Raw genomic sequence first — 27767 nt, 5'->3', positions numbered from 1 at the left:
CCCTACCGAGAGGGGAGATCAGCCTCTCAGAACCCTAACGAGAGGAGAGATCAGCGTCTCAGAACCCTACCCAGAGGAGAGATCAGCGTCTCAGAACCCTACCGAGAGGAGAGATCAGCCTCTCAGAACCCTACCGAGAGGAGAGATCAGCCTCTCAGAACCCTACTGAGAGGAGAGATCAGCCTCTCAGAACCCTACCGAGAGGAGAGATCAGCCTCTCAGAACCCTTTTCCAGCATGCCTCTCTCCATGATCTCCAGGAGATGTGCTCTCTACTCTGTCCATATCCCGGAGGCTTCTGTTTGTTTTCTCTTTGAGAAAGGGGATAAAGTTCAGTAGAGTACTTTATAGATACTAAAAGGGATAGAGTTCAGTTGAGTACTTTATGGATACTAAAAGGGATAGAGTTCAGTAGAGTACTTTATAGATACTAAAACTATTCAAGAAAATCAAATTCCTCTTTAGCAACTGTATTAGGCAAAAGCAACTGAAGTGAAATAATGTTGTTAGAAAAATGAAAAAAAGTTAAGTGTCTTACACAAAGGTATATTTTCAAAAGTCTTCCCTGTAAAACGCAGGCCACTCCTGGATTTACACAACGCAAGTGTTAACAAGTGTCATCCTTTAAATCACATCTGTGAACATCCAATTTAACAAGTTAACAAATTGATTGTTAACCATCTTATTCAAGGGAAACAGCCCAGAACTCTTCTAACTAAGGTAAAGTGGGAGATTTGAAAAGGCTGATGGACTTGGAGAACAGAAGAGAGAGTGAAAACCCTGGCTGGATATCAAGGTGGTGAGTGACTGGATGAAGGTGAAGAAACACAAATAGCAGAGGATTCTACTAACATTATAAAACTGTGACTCACACACAGCAGCTGACACGGCCAAGGCAAACAGAAGAGTTCCACTCCTGCCGTCGCAGAGCCTCTTATTTCATCATTCAACATACAGTCCACCTCCTCTACCATGTGACAGGGTTTCAACTAGACAGTCCACCTCCTCTACCATGTGACAGGGTTTCAACTAGACAGTCCACCTCCTCTACCATGTGACAGGGTTTCAACTAGACAGTCCACCTCCTCTACCAGGTGACAAGGGTTTCAACTAGACAGTCCACCTCCTCTACCATGTGACAGGGTTTCAACTAGACAGTCCACCTCCTCTACCATGTGACAGGGTTTCAACTAGACAGTCCATCTCCTCTACCATGTGACAGGGTTTCAACTAGACAGTCCACCTCCTCTACCATGTGACAGGGTTTCAACTAGACAGTCCACCTCCTCCACCATGTGACAGGGTTTCAACTAGACAGTCCACCTCCTCTACCATGTGACAGGGTTTCAACTAGACAGTCCACCTCCTCTACCATGTGACAGGGTTTCAACTAGACAGACCATCTCCTCTACCATGTGACAGGGTTTCAACTAGACAGTCCACCTCCTCTACCATGTGACAGGGTTTCAACTAGACAGTCCACCTCCTCTACCATGTGACAGGGTTTCAACTAGACAGTCCACCTCCTCTACCATGTGACAGGGTTTCAACTAGACAGTCCACCTCCTCTACCATGTGACAGGGTTTCAACTAGACAGTCCACCTCCTCTACCATGTGACAGGGTTTCAACTAGACAGTCCATCTCCTCTACCATGTGACAGGGTATCAACTAGACAGTCCACCTCCTCTACCATGTGACAGGGTTTCAACTAGACAGTCCATCTCCTCTACCATGTGACAGGGTTTCAACTAGACAGTCCACCTCCTCTACCATGTGACAGGGTTTCAACTAGACAGTCCACCTCCTCTACCATGTGGCAGGGTTTCAACTAGACAGTCCACCTCCTCTACCATGTGACAGGGTTTCAACTAGACAGTCCACATCCTCTACCATGTGACAGGGTTTCAACTAGACAGTCCACCTCCTCTACCATGTGACAGGGTTTCAACTAGACAGTCCACCTCCTCTACCATGTGACAGAGTTTCAACTAGACAGTCCACCTCCTCTACCATGTGACAGGGTTTCAACTAGACAGTCCACCTCCTCTACCATGTGACAGGGTTTCAACTAGACAGTCCACCTCCTCTACCATGTGACAGGGTTTCAACTAGACAGTCCACCTCCTCTACCATGTGACAGGGTTTCAACTAGACAGTCCACCTCCTCTACCATGTGACAGGGTTTCAACTAGACAGTCCACCTCCTCTACCATGTGACAGGGTTTCAACTAGACAGTCCACCTCCTCTACCATGTGACAGGGTTTCAACTAGACAGTCCACATCCTCTACCATGTGACAGGGTTTCAACTAGACAGTCCATCTGCTGTACCATGTGACAGGGTTTCAACTAGACAGTCCATCTCCTCTACCATGTGACAGGGTTTCAACTAGACAGTCCACATCCTCTACCATGTGACAGGGTTTCAACTAGACAGTCCATCTGCTGTACCATGTGACAGGGTTTCAACTAGACAGTCCACCTCCTCTACCATGTGACAGGGTTTCAACTAGACAGTCCACCTCCTCTACCATGTGACAGGGTTTCAACTAGACAGTCCACCTCCTCTACCATGTGACAGGGTTTCAACTAGACAGTCCACCTCCTCTACCATGTGACAGGGTTTCAACTAGACAGTCCACCTCCTCTACCATGTGGCCAGGGTTTCAACTTTCTGTTGACAGGATGTGACTCATCTTTGTTCATGCTATGAAGCTGTGAAAACAGTGTGGGTTTGGAAAACATGGTGAGTCTTAAAGGTGGGAGTAAAACCTAGAATATTGCTTTGGGAAACAACACAAACCCTCACAGTGGTAGAGAGAGATAAACACTCCCTTTAAAGAGGAGCCAGTTAAGAGAAAAGTAAACTACACTTGAATGTCTTTTTCAGACTACTAAACAACCCCTTGTACTTATACGTAAGCCTGAACAGAACAACAGAACAGAAGAGAACAGATCAGAACAGAAGAGAAGAGAACAGAACAGGACAGATCAGAACACAACAGAACAGAAGAGAACAGAACAGGACAGATCAGAACACAACAGAACAGGACAGATCAGAACACAACAACAGAAGAGGACAGAACAGAACACAACAGAACAGAAGAGGACAGATCAGAACAGAAGAGAACAGAACACAACAGAAGAGAACAGAACATAACACAACAAACAGAAGAGAACAGAACATAACACAACAAACAGAAGAGAACAGAACAGAACAGAACTGAAGAGAACAGAGCACAACAGAAGAGAACAGAACATAACAGAAGAGAACAGAAGAGAACAGAACACAACAGAAGAGAACAGAACATAACAGAAGAGAACAGAACAGAAGAGAACACAACAAACAGAAGAGAACAGAACAGAAGATAACAGAACAGAACACAACGGAACAAAACAGAACACAACAGAACAGAAGAGAACAGAACACAACGGAACAGAAGAGAACAGAACACAACGGAACAGAACAGAACAGAAGATAACAGAACAGAACAGAAGAGAACACAACGGAACAAAACAGAACACAACAGAACAGAACAGAAGAGAACAGAACACAACGGAACAGAAGAGAACAGAACACAACGGAACAGAACAGAACAGAACAGAAGAGAACAGAACAGAGCACAACAGAACAGAAGAGAACAGAACAGAACAGAAGACAACGGAACAGAACAACACGTGTCCTCAGGTAAACCCTCTGACTGATCCAATCAAAGCCGGAGTGTTACTGTACCCATCTGTCCATGAAAGGTGACTACAATAAACCTTGGCACATTAATACTTGAATGCAAACGGTTGTTCTTTGTGAGGATCGTTTAATTGACATTCTCATTACTTCAGGAGGCTCTGAGTCGGAAAGCTGTGTCGACTTAACATTCTTGGGGAAATAAAAATGTTGACAACAATGTCTTTTTTCAATCCAACCTTACTTCCCGTAGTTTAAACCTCTCCAAATAAGATGATAACAGGTGCATGCCTATATACTCTATATCTAACCTCAACACCCTCAACCACTCATTTCATATTAAACTATATTTTTTATATGAGTTTATGAGGTCACATTCCTGTCTCAATAAAGTATCTTGTAAAATCTGAAAGAACATCAATAATGGGACTAATATTGACGTACTGCAAGCCCACAACATGAAGACTGTATCTCATCTGCAGTCGTCTGTCACCAGTCCAAGTCTGGGAGGAAATAGATGAAATGATAAGATCATAAAAATAAAAAAATAAATATATTTTTTTATTGATGTCTTTAATTCGTGCCAAAAATCGTGTGAGGCGAAACAACGCAATTGAAAGCATTTGATGAGTGTAAAGCCGGTATGTACAGGTTATAACGACACCGGGAAACTCACTTCCTTCTCTGATTTACAGGGTATTGTTATGGGTATACTGTTGTAGTTAAGTGTGTATTTAAAAAAAATATATATATATATATATATATATATTTATCCGTTATTTTACCAGGTAAGTTGACTGAGAACACGTTCTCACTTACAGCAACGACCTGGTGAATAAATAACACTGGGGTTATACAGTACATACAGTCTATGTCCTACTAATCAGACCTGGAGGGCCTAACCTTACTAAATACTGATAGTTGCCATGGAGACAGCTCGTATTACACTCTCTAACTGACTCTACTACTATAACCTAGTGATATCTCTCTGACTCTACTACTATAACCTAGTGATATCTCTCTGACTCTACTACTATAACCTAGTGATATCTCTCTGACTCTACTACTATAACCTAGTGATATCTCTCTGACTCTACTACTATAACCTAGTGATATCTCTCTGACTCTACTACTATAACCTAGTGTTATCTCTCTGACTCTACTACTATAACCTAGTGTTACCTCTCTGACTCTACTACTATAACCTAGTGATACCTCTCTGACTCTACTACTATAACCTAGTGATACCTCTCTGATTCTACTACTATAACCTAGTGTTATTACCTCTCTGACTCTACTACTATAACCTAGTGATACCTCTCTGACTCTACTACTATAACCTAGTGACTCTACTACTATAACCTAGTGACTCTACTACTATAACCTAGTGTTACCTCTCTGACTCTACTACTATAACCTAGTGATACCTCTCTGATTCTACTACTATAACCTAGTGTTATTACCTCTCTGACTCTACTACTATAACCTAGTGATACCTCTCTGACTCTACTACTATAACCTAGTGACTCTACTACTATAACCTAGTGTTACCTCTCTGACTCTACTACTATAACCTAGTGATACCTCTCTGATTCTACTACTATAACCTAGTGTTATCTCTCTGACTCTACTACTATAACCTAGTGATACCTCTCTGACTCTACTACTATAACCTAGTGATATCTCTCTGACTCTACTACTATAACCTAGTGACTCTACTACTATAACCTAGTGTTACCTCTCTGACTCTACTACTATAACCTAGTGATACCTCTCTGACTCTACTACTATAACCTAGTGATATCTCTCTGACTCTACTACTATAACCTAGTGTTATCTCTCTGACTCTACTACTATAACCTAGTGATACCTCTCTGACTCTACTACTATAACCTAGTGTTACCTCTCTGACTCTACTACTATAACCTAGTGATACCTCTCTGACTCTACTACTATAACCTAGTGATACCTCTCTGACTCTACTACTATAACCTAGTGTTATCTCTGACTCTACTACTATAACCTAGTGACTCTACTACTATAACCTAGTGACTCTACTACTATAACCTAGTGTTACCTCTCTGACTCTACTACTATAACCTAGTGATACCTCTCTGACTCTACTACTATAACCTAGTGATATCTCTCTGACTCTACTACTATAACCTAGTGTTATCTCTCTGACTCTACTACTATAACCTAGTGATACCGCTCTGACTCTACTACTATAACCTAGTGTTACCTCTCTGACTCTACTACTATAACCTAGTGTTACCTCTCTGACTCTACTACTATAACCTAGTGTTACCTCTCTGACTCTACTACTATAACCTAGTGATATCTCTGACTCTACTACTATAACCTAGTGTTATCTCTGACTCTACTACTATAACCTAGTGTTATCTCTGACTCTACTACTATAACCTAGTGTTATCTCTGACTCTACTACTATAACCTAGTGTTACCTCTCTGACTCTACTACTATAACCTAGTGTTATCTCTGACTCTACTACTATAACCTAGTGTTATCTCTGACTCTACTACTATAACCTAGTGTTATCTCTCTGACTGGGGCTCCTCTGCTCTGATACTCCTGCATCATCAGTCATCATAAAACTCTAGTACTGCTTCTGTCCTTAAACCAGCCGGAGTGGCTACAGGAAAATACTTGTGTGTATGTATGTGTGTGTGTGTGTGTGTGTGTGTGTGTGTGTGTGTGTGTGTGTGTGCTGTTCCTACGGTGCCTGACGAATGTGTGTGTCGCTGAGGTCCTATTAATAGCCCTGTGTACAGCTGGAAGTGTCAGCCTGCCGGGATGAGAATGGATTTTCTACAGCCAGCATCTCTTTATACAGCCAGTAACTCCTTCTACAGCCAGCAGCTCCTTCTACAGCCAGCAGCTCCTTCTACAGCCAGCAGCTCTTTCTACAGCCAGCAGCTCCTTCTACAGCCAGCAGCTCCTTCTACAGCCAGCAGCTCCTTCTACAGCCAGCAGCTCCTTCTACAGCCAGCAGCTCCTTCTACAGCCAGCAGCTCCTTCTACAGCCAGCAGCTCCTTCTACAGCCAGCAGCTCCTTCTACATCCAGCCAGCAGCTCCTTCTACAGCCAGCCAGCAGCTCCTTCTACAGCCAGCCAGCAGCTCCTTCTACAGCCAGCCAGCAGCTCCTTCTACAGCCAGCCAGCAGCTCCTTCTACAGCCAGCCAGCAGCTCCTTCTACAGCCAGCCAGCAGCTCTTTATACAGCCAGCAACTCTTTATACAGCCAGCAACTCTTTATACAGCCAGCAACTCTTTATACAGCCAGCAACTCTTTATACAGCCAGCAACTCTTTATACAGCCAGCAACTCTTTCTACAGCCAGCAACTCTTTATACAGCCAGCAACTCTTTATACAGCCAGCAACTCTTTATACAGCCAGCAACTCTTTATACAGCCAGCAACTCTTTATACAGCCAGCAACTCTTTATACAGCCAGCAACTCTTTATACAGCCAGCAACTCTTTATACAGCCAGCAACTCTTTCTACAGCCAGCAACTCTTTATACAGCCAGCAACTCTTTATACAGCCAGCAACTCTTTATACAGCCAGCAACTCTTTATACAGCCAGCAACTCTTTATACAGCCAGCAACTCTTTATACAGCCAGCAACTCTTTCTACAGCCAGCAGCTCTTTATACAGCCAGCAGCTCCTTCTACAGCCAGCCAGCAGCTCCTTCTACAGCCAGCCAGCAGCTCCTTCTACAGCCAGCCAGCAGCTCTTTATACAGCCAGCAACTCTTTATACAGCCAGCAACTCTTTATACAGCCAGCAACTCTTTATACAGCCAGCAACTCTTTCTACAGCCAGCAACTCTTTCTACAGCCAGCAGCTCTTTATACAGCCAGCAACTCTTTCTACAGCCAGCAACTCTTTCTACAGCCAGCAACTCTTTCTACAGCCAGCAACTCTTTCTACAGCCAGCAACTCTTTATACAGCCAGCAACTCTTTATACAGCCAGCAACTCTTTATACAGCCAGCAACTCTTTATACAGCCAGCAACTCTTTCTACAGCCAGCAACTCTTTATACAGCCAGCAACTCTTTATACAGCCAGCAACTCTTTATACAGCCAGCAACTCTTTATACAGCCAGCAACTCTTTCTACAGCCAGCAGCTCTTTATACAGCCAGCAGCTCCTTCTACAGCCAGCCAGCAGCTCCTTCTACAGCCAGCCAGCAGCTCCTTCTACAGCCAGCCAGCAGCTCTTTATACAGCCAGCAACTCTTTATACAGCCAGCAACTCTTTATACAGCCAGCAACTCTTTATACAGCCAGCAACTCTTTCTACAGCCAGCAACTCTTTATACAGCCAGCAACTATTTATACAGCCAGCAACTCTTTCTACAGCCAGCAACTCTTTATACAGCCAGCAACTCTTTATACAGCCAGCAACTCTTTATACAGCCAGCAACTCTTTATACAGCCAGCAACTCTTTATACAGCCAGCAACTCTTTCTACAGCCAGCAGCTCTTTATACAGCCAGCAGCTCCTTCTACAGCCAGCCAGCAGCTCCTTCTACAGCCAGCCAGCAGCTCCTTCTACAGCCAGCCAGCAGCTCTTTATACAGCCAGCAACTCTTTATACAGCCAGCAACTCTTTATACAGCCAGCAACTCTTTATACAGCCAGCAACTCTTTCTACAGCCAGCAACTCTTTCTACAGCCAGCAGCTCTTTATACAGCCAGCAACTCTTTATACAGCCAGCAACTCTTTCTACAGCCAGCAACTCTTTCTACAGCCAGCAACTCTTTATACAGCCAGCAACTCTTTATACAGCCAGCAACTCTTTATACAGCCAGCAACTCTTTATACAGCCAGCAACTCTTTCTACAGCCAGCAACTCTTTATACAGCCAGCAACTCTTTATACAGCCAGCAACTCTTTATACAGCCAGCAACTCTTTATACAGCCAGCAACTCTTTATACAGCCAGCAACTCTTTCTACAGCCAGCAGCTCTTTATACAGCCAGCAGCTCCTTCTACAGCCAGCCAGCAGCTCCTTCTACAGCCAGCCAGCAGCTCCTTCTACAGCCAGCCAGCAGCTCTTTATACAGCCAGCAACTCTTTATACAGCCAGCAACTCTTTATACAGCCAGCAACTCTTTATACAGCCAGCAACTCTTTCTACAGCCAGCAACTCTTTCTACAGCCAGCAACTCTTTATACAGCCAGCAACTCTTTATACAGCCAGCAACTCTTTATACAGCCAGCAACTCTTTCTACACACTTACACATACTTATACACACGCACAAGCACACACACCCTGAAGCTGGTAGGGTGGGTTCGATACGATATTATCACGATACTTAGTTGCAAATACAATATGTATTACGATTCTCACGATTCTCTAATATGTATTGTGATTCAATACAGTGATTTTATTGCGATTAGATTTTATTCCAAAAACATTTTGCTGAACACACATCTGCTGCAGAGGGACAAGAGAAAACTGATCAGTCAAAGAAATAAACAATTTGTCTTCCTGTTTAAAAAGAAGATGGACAACTAGCTATGAAGGATAAATACTGGAGTTTTGGTGCAGGTACAGACAACTAGCTATGAAGGATAAATACTGGAGTTTTGGTGCAGATACAGACAACTAGCTATGAAGGATAAATACTGGAGTTTTGGTGCAGGTACAGACAACTAGCTATGAAGGATAAATACTGTAGTTTTGGTGCAGATACAGACAACTAGCTATGAAGGATAAATACTGTAGTTTTGGTGCAGGTACAGACAACTAGCTATGAAGGATAAATACTGGAGTTTTGGTGCAGGTACGGCCAACTAGCTATGAAGGATAAATACTGGAGTTTTGGTGCAGGTACGGCCAACTAGCTATGAAGGATAAATACTGTAGTTTTGGTGCAAGTACAGACAACTAGCTATGAAGGATAAATACTGGAGTTTTGGTGCAGATACAGACAACTAGCTATGAAGGATAAATACTGGAGTTTTGGTGCAGGTACAGACAACTAGCACAAAAATAATAGTGCGATATTATCAAAACGATACAATGTATTGTAAAAATGTTTATCCAGACATGTAGCTGTATCGATTATCTTCCCCCATCACTAGTTCCCTGTGTGAGGAAGTGTAGCCTACTGATGCCAGATGTGGTGTGTGTGTGTGTGTGTGTGTGTGTGTGTGTGTGTGTGTGTGTGTGTGTGTGTGTGTGTGTGTGTGTGTGTGTGTGTGTGTGTGTGTGTGTGTGTGTGTGATCAGTGGTAGGCAGGGTGGAGAGGGCCGTGTGGGCAGAGAGAGGGCGGTGTCACGGCTTCAAACAGCAGCCTGAGGGATTTACTACCCACAGGATCAACCACCTGATCCCTTCATATTCCCCACCCCTGTTCAACCCCCTTAAAACAACATGGCCGCCACTGCACCAGCAGACAAGGCCGGGGCCCAAATCATTCAAGCAGGCTGCTCAAGAAACCATTAGCCATAGTACTGCAAGGAGTCAAGAATCACTGTGTGGTAGGATGCTGATAGGTTAACACTAGTCTTTCTATAATCTTTACTCTGAGGACCTGAAACATTCCACAGCCAACTACCCCCCCCCCATTCAACACAAAGGCAAAAGCCCTCTGAAGACCAGGGGTTATGGGGTTATGCCCCTTCCCCTGTCAGCCAGTGAGCTCAGGTGCTTGGCTAAAGTGGTGGAACTCCCAGGGTTTTAAAACAGAATGACCCCTGAACCAATAGGGAATGGGAACAAGACGAAAATGACCACGTTGTAGTGCAGTGGGCTAACTATAGTCTAATAATTACCACATGTTGTAGTGGGATAACTATAGACTAATAATTACCACATGTTGTAGTGGGATAACTATAGTCTAATAATTACCACATGTTGTAGTGGGCTAACTATAGTCTAATAATTACCACATGTTGTAGTGCAGTGGGCTAACTATAGTCTAATAATTACCACATGTTGTAGTTGGCTAACTATAGTCTAATAATTACCACATGTTGTAGTGTAGTGGGCTAACTATAGTCTAATAATTACCACATGTTGTAGTGTAGTGGGCTAACTATAGTCTAATAATTACCACATGTTGTAGTGTAGTGGGCTAACTATAGTCTAATAATTACCACATGTTGTAGTGGGCTAACTATAGTCTAATAATTACCACATGTTGTAGTGGGCTAACTATAGTCTAATAATTACCACATGTTGTAGTGCAGTGGGCTAACTATAGTCTAATAATTACCACATGTTGTAGTGCAGTGGGCTAACTATAGTCTAATTATTACCACATGTTGTAGTGGGCTAACTATAGTCTAATAATTACCACATGTTGTAGTGTAGTGGGCTAACTATAGTCTAATAATTACCACATGTTGTAGTGGGCTAACTATAGTCTAATAATTACCACATGTTGTAGTGGGCTAACTATAGTCTAATAATTACCACATGTTGTAGTGCAGTGGGCTAACTATAGTCTAATTATTACCACATGTTGTAGTGGGCTAACTATAGTCTAATAATTACCACATGTTGTAGTGGGCTAACTATAGTCTAATAATTACCACATGTTGTAGTGGGCTAACTATAGTCTAATAATTACCACATGTTGTAGTGGGATAACTATAGTCTAATAATTACCACATGTTGTAGTGGGCTAACTATAGTCTAATAATTACCACATGTTGTAATTTTGCTAACTATAGTCTAATAATTACCACATGTTGTAGTGTAGTGGGCTAACTATAGTCTAATAATTACCACATGTTGTAGTGGGATAACTATAGTCTAATAATTACCACATGTTGTAGTGGGCTAACTATAGTCTAATAATTACCACATGTTGTAGTGTAGTGGGCTAACTATAGGCTAATAATTACCACATGTTGTAGTGGGCTAACTATAGTCTAATAATTACCACATGTTGTAGTGGGATAACTATAGTCTAATAATTACCACATGTTGTAGTGGGCTAACTATAGTCTAATAATTACCACATGTTGTAGTGGGCTAACTATAGTCTAATAATTACCACATGTTGTAGTGTAGTGGGCTAACTATAGTCTAATAATTACCACATGTTGTAGTGGGCTAACTATAGTCTAATAATTACCACATGTTGTAGTGCAGTGGGCTAACTATAGTCTAATTATTACCACATGTTGTAGTGGGCTAACTATAGTCTAATAATTACCACATGTTGTAGTGGGATAACTATAGACTAATAATTACCACATGTTGTAGTGGGATAACTATAGTCTAATAATTACCACATGTTGTAGTGGGCTAACTATAGTCTAATAATTACCACATGTTGTAGTGCAGTGGGCTAACTATAGTCTAATAATTACCACATGTTGTAGTTGGCTAACTATAGTCTAATAATTACCACATGTTGTAGTGTAGTGGGCTAACTATAGTCTAATAATTACCACATGTTGTAGTGTAGTGGGCTAACTATAGTCTAATAATTACCACATGTTGTAGTGTAGTGGGCTAACTATAGTCTAATAATTACCACATGTTGTAGTGGGCTAACTATAGTCTAATAATTACCACATGTTGTAGTGGGCTAACTATAGTCTAATAATTACCACATGTTGTAGTGGGATAACTATAGTCTAATAATTACCACATGTTGTAGTGCAGTGGGCTAACTATAGTCTAATAATTACCACATGTTGTAGTGGGATAACTATAGTCTAATAATTACCACATGTTGTAGTGGGCTAACTATAGTCTAATAATTACCACATGTTGTAATTTTGCTAACTATAGTCTAATAATTACCACATGTTGTAGTGTAGTGGGCTAACTATAGTCTAATAATTACCACATGTTGTAGTGGGATAACTATAGTCTAATAATTACCACATGTTGTAGTGGGCTAACTATAGTCTAATAATTACCACATGTTGTAGTGTAGTGGGCTAACTATAGTCTAATAATTACCACATGTTGTAGTGGGCTAACTATAGTCTAATAATTACCACATGTTGTAGTGTAGTGGGCTAACTATAGTCTAATAATTACCACATGTTGTAGTGGGCTAACTATAGTCTAATAATTACCACATGGTGTAGTGGGATAACTATAGTCTAATAATTACCACATGTTGTAGTGGGCTAACTATAGTCTAATAATTACCACATGTTGTAGTGGGCTAACTATAGTCTAATAATTACCACATGTTGTAGTGTAGTGGGCTAACTATAGTCTAATAATTACCACATGTTGTAGTGGGCTAACTATAGTCTAATAATTACCACATGTTGTAGTGCAGTGGGCTAACTATAGTCTAATTATTACCACATGTTGTAGTGGGCTAACTATAGTCTAATAATTACCACATGTTGTAGTGGGATAACTATAGACTAATAATTACCACATGTTGTAGTGGGATAACTATAGTCTAATAATTACCACATGTTGTAGTGGGCTAACTATAGTCTAATAATTACCACATGTTGTAGTGCAGTGGGCTAACTATAGTCTAATAATTACCACATGTTGTAGTTGGCTAACTATAGTCTAATAATTACCACATGTTGTAGTGTAGTGGGCTAACTATAGTCTAATAATTACCACATGTTGTAGTGTAGTGGGCTAACTATAGTCTAATAATTACCACATGTTGTAGTGGGCTAACTATAGTCTAATAATTACCACATGTTGTAGTGGGCTAACTATAGTCTAATAATTACCACATGTTGTAGTGGGATAACTATAGTCTAATAATTACCACATGTTGTAGTGCAGTGGGCTAACTATAGTCTAATAATTACCACATGTTGTAGTGCAGTGGGCTAACTATAGTCTAATTATTACCACATGTTGTAGTGGGCTATCTATAGTCTAATAATTACCACATGTTGTAGTGGGCTAACTATAGTCTAATAATTACCACATGTTGTAGTGCAGTGGGCTAACTATAGTCTAATTATTACCACATGTTGTAGTGGGCTAACTATAGTCTAATAATTACCACATGTTGTAGTGGGCTAACTATAGTCTAATAATTACCACATGTTGTAGTGGGATAACTATAGTCTAATAATTACCACATGTTGTAGTGGGATAACTATAGTCTAATAATTACCACATGTTGTAGTGGGCTAACTATAGTCTAATAATTACCACATGTTGTAATTTTGCTAACTATAGTCTAATAATTACCACATGTTGTAGTGTAGTGGGCTAACTATAGTCTAATAATTACCACATGTTGTAGTGGGATAACTATAGTCTAATAATTACCACATGTTGTAGTGGGCTAACTATAGTCTAATAATTACCACATGTTGTAGTGTAGTGGGCTAACTATAGTCTAATAATTACCACATGTTGTAGTGGGCTAACTATAGTCTAATAATTACCACATGTTGTAGTGGGATAACTATAGTCTAATAATTACCACATGTTGTAGTGGGCTAACTATAGTCTAATAATTACCACATGTTGTAGTGGGCTAACTATAGTCTAATAATTACCACATGTTGTAGTGTAGTGGGCTAACTATAGTCTAATAATTACCACATGTTGTAGTGGGCTAACTATAGTCTAATAATTACCACATGTTGTAGTGCAGTGGGCTAACTATAGTCTAATTATTACCACATGTTGTAGTGGGCTAACTATAGTCTAATAATTACCACATGTTGTAGTGGGCTAACTATAGTCTAATAATTACCACATGTTGTAGTGGGCTAACTATAGTCTAATAATTACCACATGTTGTAGCTGGCTAACTATAGTCTAATAATTACCACATATTGTAGTGGGCTAACTATAGCCTAATAATTACTACATGTTGTAGTGGGCTAACTATAGTCTAATAATTACCACATGTTGTAGTGTAGTGGGCTAACTATAGGCTAATAATTACCACATGTTGTAGTGGGCTAACTATAGTCTAATAATTACCACATATTGTAGTGTAGTGGGCTAACTATAGTCTAATAATTACCACATGTTGTAGTGGGCTAACTATAGTCTAATAATTACCACATGTTGTAGTGTAGTGGGCTAATTATAGCCTAATAAATACACCTCAGCCAGGATGTTCAACTTCACACAGGATTCCATCACAGAACGCTCAGCATGAACAACAGGACAACAGAACAGTAGAACAGACTTCCTAATTCCGCCAATTCTTCTCCCATTGTCTATGGGGCTGTATGAGTGCCTCTGGTCAAGACCTCCTGCACCTCATCCCCCCCCATCCCCTCACCCTTGGATGGGGACATGGTCCTACCTCCTGCACCTCATCCCCCCCCCTTACCCCTAGACGGGGACATGGTCCTACCTCCTGCACCTCATCCCCCCCCATCCCCTCACCCCTGGATGGGGACATGGTCCTACCTCCTGCACCTCATCCCCCCCCTCCTTACCCCTAGACGGGGACATGGTCCAACCTCCTGCACCTCATCCCCCCCCCCCCATCCCCTCACCCCTGGATGGGGACATGGTCCTACCTCCTGCACCTCATCCCCCCCCCTCCCCCCTGAACGGGGACATGGTCCTACCTCGTGTGTTGGTGGCCAGGTCAGCCACTTTCTGAAAGGCATCCAGGAACGCTGCAGCTGCAACCACGGTCGCCCTGGAAACAGAAACAGAACCCAGCTGGTCACGTTTTGACTCTTAACTGAAGTGAACACACATGTACCGACCAACCGACCGGGCACATGATTAGCCATGGGTAGCATCCCAAACAGCGCCCTTATTCCCTATGGTGCAGTACGATACAAAAGTAGTTCACTTTTAGGGAATTTGGGAAGCAAATACTGTTGGGCCTGGTTGAAGCCTTGAGCTATCTCTATCTGAGATCTACTGTTGGGCCTGGTTGAAGCCTTGAGCTATCTCTATCTGAGATCTAGTGTTGGGCCTGGTTGAAGCCTTGAGCTATCTCTATCTGAGATCTAGTGTTGGGCCTGGTTGAAGCCTTGAGCTATCTCTATCTGAGATCTAGTGTTGGGCCTGGTTGAAGCCTTGAGCTATCTCTATCTGAGATCTACTGTTGGGCCTGGTTGAAGCTTTGAGCTATCTCTATCTGAGATCTACTGTTGGGCCTGGTTGAAGCCTTGAGCTATCTCTATCTGAGATCTACTGTTGGGCCTGGTTGAAGCCGTTAGCTATCTCTATCTGAGATCTACTGTTGGGCCTGGTTGAAGCCTTTAGCTATATCTATCTGAGATCTACTGTTGGGCCTGGTTGAAGCCTTTAGCTATCTCTATCTGAGATCTACTGTTGTTTCAAGGGAAATGGCCAGGAGCTGCTAGTTATTATAGCGTTATTAGGCCTATACTGTTAGCTGACGTTCATTCACAACAAGACAATAAGAATGTGTTTCCTCTCCGTTTGTCTGGCCACGGGCCTCACTTTAACATCTCTGTTAATGACCCTTAATGACCGTGATAACAGGCAGAGATAGGGTCTACAACGTTCAGCTTTTCATCACAGTGGAACTAGAAGTCTGAATGGCGAGGCTGTTGAAATGTTTGGAATGTCTTGTCTGGTCTGCAGTGTGCGGAAAGGAGCCGTCTGAAATCTAGGTAGCTCATCAGAGTCCCTGTGCTTTGACTGCTGAGGTACGTCACATGATTCAGATCTCAGGGTCAGGGCTAGTCAGACCTAGGCAGGGCTGTTAACGAGTCATCTTGGATATCAGCAGGAGTTTCTCTGTGACGCACACACACACGCGATTGTTAACTGGTCTTGGATTACATCAACATGGGATGGGAGTACTATCAGTCTCCAGGCTATGTGACGCAAACAAAACCAGAAACCGTGTACTATGCAAACACACTACACACGAACACACCTCTGGAACACTGAGAACAATGCCAGTAGTCATGGTGACTGTAGTTGACGTAGATCTGTAAACACATGTGTCTGTCAGACCAGTAAGGCATGCCTAGAGCTTAGCTGATGATAACAGTGACAGTAGGTGACGGAGATCTGTAAACACATGTGTCTGTCAGACCAGTAAGGCATGCCTAGAGCTCAGCTGATGATAACAGTGACAGTAGGTGACGGAGATCTGTAAAACATTGGTTCCAGCGTGTCATCTTAGCGTGCTGAGGACTTACGCAGCTCTGCTTGGTCATTAAACATACGTTCAAGTACAACGATGTTCCAAATGGCAACTGATCCCCTACATTAAGTGCACTTGTTTTGACCAGGGCCCCACACTAGATCGGGATGGTTGGACAACATGGTCTACACGACAGACCACACAGAGGCCATGGAGAAGTGGCCATATTGACTGTCCTGTTACAGAATGTACGGGCCAAATGTCACCCTCTTTCCTACAGATGTAGTCAGAAGTTTACATACAGTGGGGCAAAAAAAGTATTTAGTCAGCCACCAATTGTGCAAGTTCTCCCACTTAAAAAGATGAGAGAGGCCTGTAATTTTCATCATAGGTACACTTCAACTATGACAGACAAAATGAGAAAGAATAATCCAGAAAATCACATTGTAGGATTTTTAATACATTTATTTGCAAATTATGGTGGAAAATAAGTATTTGGTCACCTACAAACAAGCAAGATTTCTGGCTCTCACAGACCTGTAACTTCTTCTTTAAGAGGCTCCTCTGTCCTCTAATCGTTACCTAAGTAAATATAAATACTAATACTATATAAGATAAATACTGTTAAACCTGTTTCATTCAGCATCTTCACAAGGTCCTTTGCTGTTGTTCTAGGATTGATTTGCACTTTTTGCACAAAAGTACGTTCATCTCTAGGAGACAGAACGAGTCTCCTTCCTGAGCGGTATGACGGCTGCGTGGTCCCATGGTGTTTATACTTGTGTACTATTGTTTGTACATTCAGGCGTTTGGAAATTGCTCCCAAGAATGAACCAGACTTGCGGAGGTCTACCATTTTTTTTTCTGAGGTCTTGGCTGATTTCTTTTGATTTTCCCATGATGTCAAGCAAAGAGGCACTGAGTTTGAAGATAGGCCTTGAAATACATCCACAGGTACACCTCCAATTGACTCAAATTATGTCAATTAGCCTATCAGAAGCTTCTAAAGCCATGACATAATTTTCCGAAATTTTCCAAACTGTTTAAAGGCACATTCAACTTAGTGTATGTAAACTTCTGACCCACTGGAATTGTGATACAGTGAATTATAAGTGAAATAATCTGTCTGTAAACAATTGTTGGAAAAATGACTTGTGTCATGCACAAAGTAGATGTCCTAACCGACTTGCCAAAACTATAGTTTGTTAACAAGAAATTTGTAGAGTGGTTGAAAAACGAGTTTTAATGACTCCAAGCTAAGTTTATGCAAACTTCCGACTTCAACTGTATATAGGGCACTACTTTTATGGGCCCTGGTCAAAAGTAGTGCCCTATATAGGGAATAGGGTGTGATTTGGGATGTAGAGTCTGTCCCAGAACAACAGAATTCTTTATCAACTCAAAAGGTCTGATATGAAATGACTAACATCCGTTTGACCAGAAATGAACAACACTGTCCTTGTCAACCTGTAATGGTATTACCACAGACTGTGTTGTAGCGGGTTGGAGCTAACCACTACACACAAGGGTGTGTTGCTAGTATCTGGCGGAAAAATACACACACACACACACACACACACACCACATGCACTCGCCCACACACACACAAAAAGACACACACTCTCCACAAGCACATTCCATTCTATTTAAAGGGAGAGGAGAGCCACTACAGGGGAAACCTCTGGTTGTGTTAGTCTCTGTTGGATACTACTGTGCACTATATAGGGAATAGAATGCAATTTGGGACGTACACATACTGCGATTACACAGTAATACACAACAACCACATATTATCTGAAACATTATGTTGGGGGAAGTTATAATAAAAAACATTTTGCTACGAAAAAGCAACGAATGGATTTAAAAACTATAATTAGATAACTTCCTAGAAGGCAGTGTGGAAGAGGACAGCTAAATGACAGAGCACTTAACCCTACCCTAACATTATTACAGAGTAAGACACACTGCCTTTCAGCCTGTCCTCCAATTCTACCCAGCAGAGATCACCAGAGAGGTGGGTAGAGGTAGTAGACTGGGTGATTCTCCCCAACAGAGATCACCAGAGAGGTATGTAGAGGTAGTAGCTAGACTGGGTGATTCTACCCAGCAGATATCACCAGAGAGGTGGGTAGAGGTAGTAGCTAGACTGGGTGATTCTACCCAACAGAGATTACCAGAGAGGTGGGTAGAGGTAGTAGTTAGACTGGGTGATTCTCCCCAACAGAGATCACCAGAGAGGTGGTAGAGGTAGTAGCTAGACTGGGTGATTCTACCCAACAGAGATTACCAGAGAGGTGGTAGAGGTAGTAGCTAGACTGGGTGATTCTACCCAGCAGAGATCACCAGAGAGGTGGGTAGAGGTAGTAGCTAGACTGGGTGATTCTACCCAACAGAGATCACCAGAGAGGTGGGTAGAGGTAGTAGCTAGACTGGGTGATTCTACCCAGCGGAGATCACCAGAGAGGTGGGTAGGGGTAGTAGCTAGACTGGGTGATTCTACCCAGCAGAGATCACCAGAGAGGTGGGTAGAGGTAGTAGACTGGGTGATTCTCCCCAGAAGAGATCACCAGAGAGGTGGGTAGAGGTAGTAGACTGGGTGATTCTACCCAGCAGAGATCACCAGAGAGGTGGTAGAGGTAGTGGCTAGACTGGGTGATTCTACCCAGCAGAGATCACCAGAGAGGTGGGTAGAGCTAGTGGCTAGACTGGGTGATTCTACCCAACAGAGATCACCAGAGAGGTAGGTAGAGGTAGTAGCTAAACTGGGTGATTCTACCCAACAGAGATCACCAGAGAGGTGGGTAGAGGTAGTAGACTGGGTGATTCTACCCAACAGAGATCACCAGAGAGGTGGGTAGAGGTAGTAGCTAGACTGGGTGATTCTACCCAACAGAGATCACCAGAGAGGTGGGTAGAGGTAGTAGCTAGACTGGGTGATTCTACCCAACAGAGATCACCAGAGAGGTGGGTAGAGGTAGTAGACTGGGTGATTCTACCCAACAGAGATCACCAGAGAGGTGGGTAGAGGTAGTAGACTGGGTGATTCTACCCAACAGAGATACCCAGTCTACTACCTCTACCCACCTCTCTGGTGATCTCTGTTGGGTAGAATTACCCAGTCTACTACCTCTACCCACCTCTCTGGTGAATTCTACCCAACAGAGATCACCAGAGAGGTGGGTAGAGGTAGTAGCTAAACTGGGTGATTCTACCCAGCAGAGATCACCAGAGAGGTGGGTAGAGGTAGTAGCTAGACTGGGTGATTCTACCCAGCAGAGATCACCAGAGAGGTGGGTAGAGGTAGTAGCTAGACTGGGTGATTCTACCCAACAGAGATCACCAGAGAGGTGGGTAGAGGTAGTAGCTAGACTGGGTGATTCTACCCAACAGAGATCACCAGAGAGGTGGGTAGAGGTAGTAGACTGGGTGATTCTACCCAACAGAGATCACCAGAGAGGTGGGTAGAGGTAGTAGACTGGGTGGTTCTACCCAACAGAGATACCCAGTCTACTACCTCTACCCACCTCTCTGGTGATCTCTGTTGGGTAGAATTACCCAGTCTACTACCTCTACCCACCTCTCTGGTGAATTCTACCCAACAGAGATCACCAGAGAGGTGGGTAGAGGTAGTAGCTAAACTGGGTGATTCTACCCAGCAGAGATCACCAGAGAGGTGGGTAGAGGTAGTAGCTAGACTGGGTGATTCTACCCAGCAGAGATCACCAGAGAGGTGGGTAGAGGTAGTAGCTAGACTGGGTGATTCTACCCAGCAGAGATCACCAGAGAGGTGGGTAGAGGTAGTAGCTAGACTGGGTGATTCTACCCAGCAGAGATCACCAGAGAGGTGGGTAGAGGTAGTAGCTAGACTGGGTGATTCTACCCAGCAGAGATCACCAGAGAGGTGGGTAGAGGTAGTAGCTTGACCAGTGTTTTAGTGGGACATCTCAGCCCTCAAACGAACAGACTCAGAGAGGACAATGGGGCAGAACTAGACCCGACACAGTTTCTTATTTTCCTTCTAGAGACATCTATCCTGCTTATTTATGCATTTTCGTGGAATCAAATTGGTAGTTACAGTCTTGTCCCATCGCTGCAACTCCCCTACGGACTCGGAAGAGGCGAAGGTTGAGAGCCGCGCGTCCTCCGAAACACGACCCTGCCAAGCCGCACTGCTTCTTGACACACTGCTCGCTTAACCCGGAAACCAGCCGCACCAATGTGTCGGAGGAAACACCGTCCAGCTGGTGACTGAAATCAGCTTGCAGGCGCCCAGCCCGCCACAAGAAGTCACTAGAGCGCAATGGGACAAGGAAATCCCGTCCGGCCAAACCCTTCCCTAATCCGGACGACGCTGAGCCAATTGTGCGCCGCCTCATGGGCGACACAACCTGGGATCGAACCCGAGGCAGTGCCTCAAGAGAAGCAGTGCCTAACAGGCTGACTACACCGCTCATATCGCATGCACTGCAAAATAAATGTTGAAATCTATATTATTCAATTATTGCACCCACACTGCTCGCGCGCAAACGAGCGTCTGCGTTGCCAAGGGCTAAAATAGAAGTCAGTTCTATTTCTGACGCAGATCAAGCTGCAAGTCCTGCCTCTCCCATTTCCTCATTGGTTTTTAGAAGCAGGTACCCACGTGCAATCTCCTTATTGGTTATACCCACGTGGGTGACTGAAAATGAACGAGGTCAGTGGCGGTAATGCACCTAATTTATGAAAGTTGCCAATCGCAACATAAAGTCAAGAGAAGAAAAGGCCTGGAAGGAGGAGAGATGACTAGAAACGATTCGGTAGCAACTACACCGTAGCTCAACCACAGCTGCCCTACAGATCTCAGATAGGTGGGTAGAGGTTGGAGGTTGGGGCGGAACCAATAACGATGGACACTTATTGGACAGCTCTTTTCTAGGACTTATCCTACAGCATGACACTTATTAAGGGTCTATACCTGTGGTAATAATGAGATGGTCCTGACTGTGGTCTAAGGGTCTACCTGTGGTAATAATGAGATGGTCCTGACTGTGGTCTAAGGGTCTACCTGTGGTAATAATGAGATGGTCCTGACTGTGGTCTAAGGGTATATACCTGTGGTAATAATGAGATGACTCACCTGAGTTGAGATTGTAGTTTCCCAGCCTTGCTGATAAAGTCTTCCCAGACGGGGTAGCTGTTCTGTGGAAACAAACACAAAGTACAGGAATCTCAGAACATCTTGTTTTCCCTGAGCACAACATCTGTCAGAAACACAAAACAACATGATAACAAAACACACACACAGAAAAAACACTTTTTTTTTAAACCCTTGGTCGTCCCATTGAGGTAAAAAAAAAAATGCTATTTTCCAAGCCAGACCTGCTCATCAAAGTGACGATGGACTAACCTATTAGACTTTATATTGACTATATTTTGTGAACACACCTTAATGAACACACAGTAATGAACACACAGTAATAAACACACAGTAATAAACACAGAGTAATGAACACACAGTAATAAACACACAGAAATAAACACACAGAAATGAACACACAGTAATAAACACACAGTAATAAACACACAGTAATAAACACAGTAATAAACACAGTAATAAACACACAGTAATAAACACACAGTAATAAACACACAGTAATAAACACACAGTAATAAACACACAGAAATGAACACACAGTAATGAACACACAGTAATGAACACACAGTAATGAACACACAGTAATGAACACACAGTAATGAACACACAGTAATGAACACACAGTAATGAACACACAGTAATGAACACACAGTAATGGAGGGCCCTCCCCCACCCTGGCAAATCTGTCCACGATTCCATCTTGCTCCTCCCCTCCTATAGGCAGAAACTCAAACAGGAAGCACCTGTCTTGAGGACTATTCAACGCTGGACTGACCAATTGGAATCAACGTTTCAAGATTGTTTTGATCACGCGGACCGGGATATGTTCAGAGTAGCTTCAGAAAATAATATCGATGCGTATACCCATACGGTGAATGAGTTTATCAGGAAGTGCATAGGAGATGTTGTACCCATTGTGACTATTAAAACCTACCCCAACCAGAAACCGTGGAGAGATGGGAGCATTCGCGCAAAACTGAAAGCCTGAACCACCGCATTTAACCAGGACAAGACTGGGAATATGGAAGAAAACACACAGTGGAGTTATTCCCTCTGCAAAGCAGTCAAGCAGACTAAACGTCGCTTAAGGGACAAAGATGAGTCCCAGTTCAACGGCTCAGACTCGAGACGTATGTGGCAGGGTCTACAGACAATCACGGATTATAAAAGGAAAACTAGCCACGTCGCGGACACCGACGTCTTGCCACCCAGACAGCCTGAACACCTTCTTCCCTCGCTTTGAGGATAATACAGTGCCACCGACGCGGCCAGCTACCAAGGACTGCACCCCCCCCCCCCCCTTCTACGTGGCCCGCTACCAAGGACTGCACCCCCCCCTTCTCGGCGCGGCCCGCTACCAAGGACTGCACCCCCCCCCCTTCGACGCGGCCCGCTACCAGGGACTGCACCCCCCCCCCCCCTTCGACGCGGCCCGCTACCAAAGACTGCACCCCCCCCACCTCCTTCACCGTGGCCGACGTGAGTAAGACATTCAAACGGGTCAACCCTCGCAAGGCTGCCGGCCCAGACGGCATCCCTAGCCGCGTCCTCAGAGCATGCGCAGACCAGCTGGCTGGTGTGTTTTACAGATAGAGTCAATCTCTCCCAGTCTGTTGTCCCCACATGCTTCAAGATGGCCACCATTACCCCTGTACCTATGAAAGCAAAGGTAATTGAACTAAATGACTATCGCCCCGTAGCATTCACCTCTGTCATAATGAAGTGCTTTGAGAGACTAGTCAAGGATCATATCACCTCCCCCCTACCGGATACCCTAGATACACACACTTCAATTTGCCTACCACCCTACTAGGTCCACAGACGATGCAATCGCCATCACACTGCACGCTGCCCTAACCCATCTGGACAAGAGGAATACCTATGTGAGAATGCTGTTCATTGACTACAGCTCAGCATTCAACACCATAGTATCCTCAAGCTCGAGGCCCTGGGTCTGAACCCCGCCCTGTGCAACTGGGTCCTGAACTTCCTGACGGGCCGCCCCCAGGTGGTGAAGGTAGAAAACATCACCTCCACTCTGCTGATCCTCAACACTGAGGCCACACAAGGGTGCGTGCTCAGCCTTTTCCTGTACTCCCTGTTCACCTATGACTGCGTGGCCAAGCACGCATCCAACTCAATCATCAAGTTTGCAGACGACACAACAGTAGTAGGCTTGATTACCAACAACGAGACAGCCTACAGGGAGGAGGTGAGGGCTCTGGGAGTATGGTGTCAGGAAAATGTCCTCTCACTCAACGTCAACAAAACTAAGGAGATGATTGTGGACTTCAGGAAACAGCAGAGGGAGCACCACCCCTATCCACATCAGTGGGACCGCAGTGGAAAAGGTGGTGGAAAACTTCATGTTCCTCGGCGTACACATCACTGACCAACTGAAATGGTTCACTCACACAGACAGCGTGGTGAAGAAGGTGCAACAGCGCCTCTTAAACCTCAGGAGGCTGAAGAAAATTGGCTCGTCACCTAAAACCCTCACAAACTTCTACAGATGCACAATAGAGAGCATCCTGTTGGGCTGTATCACCGCCTGGTACGGCAACTGCACCGCACACACAGACAGCGTGGTGTCACCTTTTCTTTTTTTCATGTGTCCTCCGAAACGAGACCCAACCAAGCCGCACTGCTTCTTAACACAGCGCGCATCCAACCCGGAAGCCAGCCGCACCAATGTGTCGGAGGAAACACCGTGCACCTGGCAACCTTGGTTAGCGTGCACTGCGCCCGGCCCGCCACAGGAGTCGCTGGTGCGCGATGAGACAAGGATATCCCTACCGGCCAAACCCGCCCTAACCCGGACGACGCTAGGCCACTTGTGCGTCGCCCCACGGACCTCCCGGTCGCGGCCGGTCGCGACAGAGCCTGGGTGCGAACCCAGAGTCTCTGGTGGCACAGCTACTGGTACCACTGCGCCACCCGGGAGGCCCTCAACAGCACCTTTTCAACCTCAGGAGGCTGAAGACATTTGGCTTAACACCTAAAACCATCACAAACGTTTACAGATGCACAATTGAGAGCATCCTGTCGGGCTGTATCACCGCCTGGTACGGCAACTGCACCGCCCACAACCGCAAAGCTCTCCAGAGGGTGGTGCGGTCTGCCCAGCGCATTACTGGGGGAAAACTTTCCGCCCCCCTGGACACCTACAGCACCTGATGTCACAGGAAGGCCAAAAAGATCATCAAGGACAACAACCACCCGATGTCACAGGAAGGCCAAAAAGATCATCAAGGACAACAACCACCCGATGCCACAGGAAGGCCAAAAAGATCATCAAGGACAACAACCACCCGATGCCACAGGAAGGCCAAAAAGATCATCAAGGACAACAACCACCCAAACCACTGCCTGTTCTCCCCGCTATAATCCAGAAGGCGAGGTCAGTACAGGTGCATCATAGCAGGGACCGAGTGACTGAAAAACAGCTTCTATCTCAAGGTCATCAGACTGCTAAACAGTCATCTCCAGCACATCAGAGGCGGCTGCCTATAGACATAGATTAGGAATCACTGGCCACTATAAGGAAATGAAACACTAGCCATTTTAATAATGTCTCTGTATCTAGCATCACCCATCTCATATGTATATAATGTATTCTATACTATGTCACTGTATCCTAGTCACTTTAATTGTGTGTAAATATTGAAACACCCATCTCATGTGTATATACTGTATTCTATACTATGTCACTGTATCCTAGTCACTTTAATTGTGTGTAAATATTGCATCACCCATCTCATGTGTATATACTGCATTCTATACTATGTCACTGTATCTTAGTCCTATGCTGCTCTGACATATGTGTATAGATATCCTTAATCCATTCCTTACTTAGATTTACCTGTATTTTGGGTATATGTTGTGAAACTGTTAGATATTACTGCACTGTCGGAGCTAGAAGCACAAGCATTTCGCTACACCCACAATAACATCTGCTAAACACGTGTATGTGACCAATAAAATGTGATTGGAGTTGAGTAGTGTAATAGTCAGACTACGCTGCCATCCGGGAGGCCGAGGAGAAGATAAGTAAGGATGCTGTGTCTGAAAATGATTTGTAGCATTAGTGACCTTAGGAATGTCACCCTGTGTAACACTATACCGCCATAACACAGGAGACAGAGAGAGAGTGAGAGAGTGAGAGTGGAGAGAGGAGAGAAAGGAGAGAGGAGAAAAAGCGAGAGGAGAAAAAGAGAGGAGAGAAAGAGAGAGAGAAAGAAAGAGAGAGCGAAACACACACCCATACAAACACACACAGCTCCTTAGCATCAGTAGCCGATTAATATTTCAAGAGCCTTGAAGGCAGAGACCTCCTGCTGAACAATAACCTAGATACCCACAGCAACAATAGATTCAGAGGTGAAGAATATAGATTTTATAGCATAACAGTGCATTTGACATGGGAAGAAAACACCCAAGCCTCATCCATGGATAACCCCGATCTAGTATTTTTGTTTGCCTCCATAAACTTCAGTCATTTGGCTTCATAGCTCTCAGTTCGGCCTGAAGAGAAAGCAAGCAGCTAGCCATGACATTATGATGATGCATGCCTTGTCATTATCTGAAATAAGTGTCAAATAATAACAGACAGTTAACATTATCTACTTAGCTATTAGCTAACCTTAGTGGCCATTCCTACAGGTTACTGAATGAGTTAATATGGAGTTAGATAAGTAGCTATTAGCTATCTATCTCATGTACACTGTTATAAACACAATGATTCAGAACGGGATAGGTTTGACTTACCTTCATGTCGCCTATCACACTCTGGAAAAGTCCCCCCAGTGCACTGCATTCCTTCTCAATAACAGACTCCATTTTTCTGGACAACTGAGTAACTGGTCAGTCTGACGGTCAAGCTGGACAGCTCCTGAACTTAAGAGTTGAAAGAAAACCTCGGGCTCTTTGAATAAAAATCCTCGGCTATTTGAATACAAATAATTTCGCGTTAGTTAACTATTCACCCAACGAGTGGAAAAGAGCTTGACTTGATGCAGAAACGAATAAAAACCCGCTCCAGCCTGCCTATATAGTTGGATCGGCTCAGTCAAAAGCTCTCGGACAAGAGGTGAGACTGAGAGAAGAATAGTCGCTGACGAGATTTAAAACCCAATCGCTTCTCCACTCCCGGTCCATGATTCTCCAAATGACACTATTCCCGAAACGTCCTATTCCTATACAATATGTATAGATCCGATAGTCTCTGGATATTCAACGTAAACAACAAAATGATCTACTCAAGCACATTCCAACAACAGCTCCGTCTCAGAAGCTCAATGTATTACAATGCAATTTCAGCTGGTCGAGTCTGGAGACTATGTGAAGATCTCAATTCAAACATACTCCTCGCGTCCTCTCTGCTCTCTCCTCGTCTCCTTCTCAAAGCCCATTGGAGGAGAAGGTAAGAGGGGCGGGACCTCTGACTTTCTCATCCAATGGGTTTGAGAAGGAGACGACGGGAGCGCAGAGAGGACGCGAGGAGTATACTATCTTCCCTAAAGGTACAGAGCGCATACCCGAATAGCGAAATTGCACCCCCCCTCCTGGCTTTGACGCGTGTGTTGGCTTCTTGCCTTTTTGCTCGAGATAGTTTATAAAAGGAACTACTGACTGATTTCTATCTTTCTCAAGTCATCATAACTGCTATTTAAAACGGGAGAGAATATTATTTCCGGTTTAGAAACAAAATTGTTCATGGAAATCGACAAAAACACTATACTCACACTCACACACACTAACTACACTGACACTCTTACACAAAACCTACTACACACATTCACATACTGTACACTACTGCCGCGTAAATATTGGTGAGGCAAACAATTTTATTTGTTATTTATTTATGCCAGCAAAGCCACTACACAACACTACACAATACATTA

The 27767-nt window shown here is 43.8% G+C and overlaps 1 long non-coding RNA gene across 1 annotated transcript in view; it reads right to left on the bottom strand.

Moving 5' to 3' along the window:
* Positions 1 to 27170, bottom strand: part of LOC139378757 (uncharacterized) — a 76366-nt gene extending 49196 nt beyond the window's left edge. The window contains exons 1-3 of the long non-coding RNA XR_011628325.1: positions 26632 to 27170; positions 21847 to 21908; positions 15223 to 15296 (exon numbers count right to left, since the gene is read on the bottom strand). This is a non-coding gene — a long non-coding RNA (uncharacterized lncRNA). The remainder of the gene's footprint in view (positions 1 to 15222; positions 15297 to 21846; positions 21909 to 26631) is intronic.
* Between the last annotated feature and the right edge of the window lie 597 nt (positions 27171 to 27767).

The sequence above is a fragment of the Oncorhynchus clarkii genome, chromosome 2 (assembly GCF_045791955.1).
Source record: "Oncorhynchus clarkii lewisi isolate Uvic-CL-2024 chromosome 2, UVic_Ocla_1.0, whole genome shotgun sequence".
Taxonomy (NCBI): Eukaryota; Metazoa; Chordata; class Actinopteri; order Salmoniformes; family Salmonidae; genus Oncorhynchus; species Oncorhynchus clarkii.
Note: the sequence above shows the minus strand (reverse complement) of the source record. Positions and strands in the feature narration are given on the sequence as shown.